Raw genomic sequence first — 6,000 nt, forward strand, 5'->3', positions numbered from 1 at the left:
GTAAAGGATAATCACCAAGAAAAGTACGCCTTGGGACTTTATTCTAAATGTTTGCTATCTGTCTAATGGAACACAGTCACGTGCTATGAGGGCAGAATATCTATTCAAAGTATCCTAAAAAAAATGTATCACTGTTTCCACAAAAGAAGGAGCACAACTGTTTTCGAGATGATAAGAAACAACATATTTTAATAAGTTCTGTTGGATTGTATGACACAGAAGACTGGAGTAATGGCTGCTGAAAATTCAAATTAAACATCATAGGAGTTCTAAAGCCCCTTTTACACAACACGGCAAGTGGTGAAAACAGTGCGGCTATCACTTTCTCTCATTTTATACAGTCATGGACTCGAGGCGGACGTTACCATAGTAATCGCAAAGTGTGACAAAATGACTATTCACTAAAGTCAGCTCATCCAAAACTTTTAATTCTGTGTCTGTCAACTCACTCTCATGTTGTTCTCGCATGCCAAGCATGCTTTTAAACATTCGTGCGCTGTAAGGTTTTATAGCCCGTGTCTTGTTTTTTTAAATGCAAAAACGCATTCTCTGTGAATAGCCGCTTAGGCCGCAGCTCACGTGCATGAAGCGCCATCTATTTCCTTAAACAACCACAGGTCTGATTTTCTGGCACAGAATGAGAGCTTATTAAATCACGAACACGATTATTTATTTTTGCTAATTATTATTTTATTTTCGTTAGCTTTTCAGTTACTGTTGTTAGTTTCGTTTAGTTTTAGTTTTTCATTTATTTAGAAATTTTTATTTTATTTCAGTTTACGAAAATGTTTTTTGACCAATAGTTTTAGTCTTGGGTTCAGTTTTCATTTACGAAAATAACCTTGGCCCACAGTATGCCCACACTTCCCCCATTATGCCCACAGCCAGCCCACAGTATGCCCACACTCTCCCCACTGTGCCCACACCCAGCCCACAGTGTGGACATACCTGTGGGCATGTTATGAGCCCACAGTTGGCCCCATTGCGGACCCACTCTGCTTTGTGTGGGTCAGCCCACACGTGCCGCGCATTTCACACCTGTATTGGGGCCCACAGCAGGCTGCCCGCGTAGGCAAGATTTTCTGCCCACACGGGCCCCAAAGGGGCATGTTTGCTGGGTAACCACAAGGTTCAACCTAAATCAGACTTTATGATTTCGATGAGTCATGTTGAATCAATGTTTTATTTTCAGCATAATAATGCTCTGATGTACCGACCAAATAATGAACGTTAAACATCGAAATTTGATTGACGATTGATAGTGACCTTTACTATGGAAGAATATCCAGGACTTTTTAAATATATAAATATTTAAATATAAATATTAATTACCACATTTGCTTTTTCACTCTCTCTGCGTTGTGCATGTAACCTGCAAAATCTTGGAATCACAATTACTTTTGCATTTCCGACATCTACAAAGAAAGCTGTCAATCAATGTGAGGGGGCGGGACTATACTATGGGGCGTGTCTGTATTGGGAGTAGGCACGGGGCGATAACCGGTTTCAAGGTATACCACGGTTTTGAAAATTCACGGTTTCAAAACCACTAAAATTTTCCGTTATAACATTCCTGCAGTATGCGCAGTTTTTTACATGTCATCAAAGACGGAAAGTGCAGTAGGCTACTCAGTTGTGAGCAGTGAAGAGCATAACAAGACCCCTCCCCCTGTCATCTTCATTCCTCCCTCTTTCATCCCCGATCAAGACAGAGACCCACCCTCCCGCCGTTTGTTTCAGTGTTGAAATAAATACTATTTGGCTTGCTACCAAGGCAGATAACATGGCTAATTAACTAGCTAACGTCAACTAGTTTCCTCCCTCACGTCAGAGTCCTGCACGGGTCCTGTTTGATAAACCCGCACCCGCCCCGCACCCGCAGTAGTTAACCGAATACCCGACCCGTTATCCGACAGCAACACTAATTTAATTCCGAACCCGACCCGACCTGTTTGACATAAAAACCGCGACCTGAACCGCACCCGCATTAAATCTACATAAGGCAGACAAAACACCTTTATTTTATTTTTAATGTAACAAGCAATTAACAAGTCATTCTGAGTTAATGCGTTAATATTTTAATAATAAATAATAATAAATTTAATAATAACATTTAACACACGCAGCCCAACAAGTTAACAGAGAGAGAGAAAGCACCATTCAACGTGTAAACAATATAAAACTATTGCGGACTAAAGCTTTTATTCAAACTGTGAATAGATTAACTACAGAAAAGCGAGCAAAGAGCGCTCCCTTTAATGTAATCACTAGACTTACAGCTGTCAATCAATGTCAATACAGCAGTCGATTGGCTATAGTGCTCAGTGTTTGCAAATCCCGCTGTAGAAGCCCGGTCTTCAGACAGAGCGCGCGAACACAAGCACGGGACAATTTGAAAGGAGCTGCCTATCAGCGTGTACTGGATTAAGTCGAAATAGTCTTGGTTATAATTGTACCCGCAACCCGCCCGTGCCTGTCACCAGTCCGACCCGCACCGCACCCGACACGTCAATATTATTCCACCCATTACGTCAATTTTTGCGGTTCACCCGCCCGCGTGCAGGACTCTGCCTCACGTTACTTCACAGAGCAGGGAATAGCAGACTAAAATGTAAAGTACTATGTTTCTGCGTACAATAATAGTACAATAATTAAATTTAGCTGGTATCACGTCTATAATTTTAAGCCTCCTGCCATTGTTTACATCTGTTCAATACGACGGCGTTTTAGTGACTCGTTAAAAAATAAAAAAAATCTAAAATTACGAGATTAAAGTCGTAATATTTCGAGAATAAAGTCAAAACTACGAGAATGAAGTCGAAATATTACGAGAATAAAGTCGAAATACTACGAAAATAAAGTCAATATTACGAGAATAAAGTCGAAATGTTTCGGTCATTTAAATCGTAGAAATTAAAGTTATAATATTCTGAGAGTATAGTATTGCGCATGCAAATGGCCCGCAATGAGAGCAGCGGGAGAAGTTGCCAGGCCACCGGAATTGATTTGAATATTGTTGTGTCCGAGCGCCACATCATCTTGCTGAGATGTCAATTTTAAGGACTCGCGGAAACAGCTTAATATCAAGAATATGATATTTATTAACAGACTGAACAGGAACAACTGTTTATCTTAACATCAGCTCACACACTCAATCGATATTCCTTTGGGGGTGCGCTGTAGCTCTCTTATTTAACCCTTTTTTAATACACTACAAATATATGTGGGATTATTAGCAGAAATCATACCATGTGTCATACTCGCGGGGACAGTATGCTTGGAAATAATATTTCATGTCTTCCATTGCATTCATTATTTGTAGTGCGCCAGCCACACAATAACAGCTAAAGCTTTGTGCTTTTAATATAAAACAAAGTCTCAGCTTTCAAAATCAGTTTTATAACGAAACACAAATTATGTGTCTTACAATAATGTGATTTTCAAGATCTTTAATGTGGCGTGACAGATCGCTGTATTTATGTGAATAAATTCATTACATTATTGTGAAAATTCCACCACCTACTCCGCAAAAACGTCTGTGGCCTCCAAACCTTCATCCCTCACACAGCCTGTTTCAATATACAGCAATAAAACGTTCTAAAGGTTGTAGTGGACTAAAATTTGTTAACATACGTTATATTGTTGTCTTTTCTGCTGTAAACGTTAAGTGACTATTCACAAACTGTTTTATTCATGGTATACTGTAAATGAGGACATAATATTTAACGTCTTCCATTCATTATTTGTAGCGCGCCAGCCAACCAATAATCGCAACAATTGTGTGCTTTGTTGCTTTTACACACAGCTCAGCTTTCAAATTCTGCCAGTTTTATAACGAAATACAAATTATAAATGTGTTTTTGCTGTTTATTTCAAGTTTATAGCAAGATATAAATTGAAGGAACATCATAAGGCATAAAAAAAAAAGTTTAGCCTAATTTATAATGAAAATGTCTCGTCGTTTGTTATTGTAATCGGAAAGATGATTGACTCACATGCCGCTTAACAAATACATTATTGCAATATAGCCTACATATTGTTTGTATTTCGCTATAAAACTGACAGATTTTGAAAACTGAGATTTGGAATATCTCCCGGTGCTTCCAATCCGGGCCATTTGCATGAGCAAAAAGCTAGAATAGCCTATCTCAAAATATTACAGCTATATAATCTTTATTCTCAAAACATTTCGACTTTAATCTCGAAACATTTCGACTTTATTCTCGTAATATTTCGACTTTATTCTCGTAGTGTTTCGACTTTATTCTCGATATATTTCGACTTTATTCTCGTAATATTTCGACTTTATTCTCGTAGTGTTTCGACTTTATTCTCGTAACATTTTGAGTTTATTCTCGAAATATTATGACTTTAATCTCGTAATCTTAGATTATTTTTTTTTAACAAGGCACTAAAACGCCGTCGTAGTTCAAAATCACGACATTTAAAAAAAAAAAAAAAAATGGCTCTCAGGTGTCTTTGCCACTGTTTGAGTGTTATACGGAGAGAGACAGTATGTGTGTGTGTGTGTGTGTGTGTGTGTGTGAGACACTGGCGCTCTCTCCTTATGTGTATGTGCACACATCTTTGTACCTCACCGCTCATAACTTGGACTGAAAGATGCATGTGTAGAAAGTGAGCATGTCTCCAAAAACCTTGTTGAGCTGCAGGTTTAATGACTGCATTTTTTTTAACATTTTTTTATAGAAATTATGTTTTGATTTATGTTTTTGATTATTGAGCTGTAGGTTTAGGTTCACTTAAGTGACTGCATTTTTATTTATTTTTTTTCATTTAGAAGGATTTTTTTTTTTTTTAGAGGAAATTATTTATGTTCTGATTATTGTTGAGCTGCAGGTTTAGGCTCACTTAAGTGACTGCACTTAATTTAATTAACAAGAATACAATTATTTATTTTAATTATTTAGCCTGACATGTTTACTGTTCCAAAATGTTCTATATGTTTCTTAAAAATAAAATATATTGCGTTCAGTGGAAAAAACGTTGTTGTTTTTTACCCAGACATTTAAAAATAACATTTTAGAGCTGTAATCGCAATACTGTGATACCGTGATATTTTTATCTAAGGTTATCATACCGTCAGAATCTCATACCGGCCCATGCCTAATTGGGAGGTGATTAGCCACTAAAAGCAGCTGCCAATCAGTTCGTGCCTGTGTGAACGAACAGGCAACCTTCTTTGCACAATACATAATTCTATCTTTGTAGGGAAGTTTAAGGTGCAGTTCATAATCTATGTGGCAACCTACAGATTGTCTAGGCAGAACAATAAATCACTCAGTCCATGTCCACAATAAACTTCTTTACTGTTCCCACTTGAGTCATACATTAGTATGAGTGTGGTTCTATAAATTAACAATAACAACAATAATGCATATACACTTACAAGACAGACACAGTAATAGTTTAACCATATAAAGCCACAATGCAACAGTAGCCTATAAAGATAAGGACGAAGTTATATAAATCCAGCAGATGTAAATTTCTTCAGATTTATATACATATTCACTTTAAATCCACTATCAGATAAAGCAAAGTTAAATATCTCCTCACAACATTCAAACAGTTATATTTAGAGTCTTATATATCGCGCTTTATGCTGGAATGAATGTACGATCGAGATTAAGTGCACAGTAAGCACTTCAAAGGAATAAGCGAACATTTAGTATTGCAATATAGTGTTTCAGTAATTAAATCCAACAATAGACGTATAAAAAGAGTATTTGTCTACTTACTTTCAAAATGTAAGCACACAGTATGAACAAATATCCAAATTGGACCAGATCAACACGTAGATCGCTACACAAAAACTGATGCAGAAGTTAGCAGCTTTGGTACGTGTCTGGACATGAAAAGTCTTTGATTGACATTTAATTCTGCTGCTTTAAACCAATGAAATTACAGAAATAATGGTCACGTGATTCAGACATTATATACGAAGGCATAAAGGATAAAGACAACAAATTAAAGTGTCCAATA

The sequence above is a fragment of the Onychostoma macrolepis genome, chromosome 18, assembly GCF_012432095.1.
Source record: "Onychostoma macrolepis isolate SWU-2019 chromosome 18, ASM1243209v1, whole genome shotgun sequence".
Taxonomy (NCBI): Eukaryota; Metazoa; Chordata; class Actinopteri; order Cypriniformes; family Cyprinidae; genus Onychostoma; species Onychostoma macrolepis.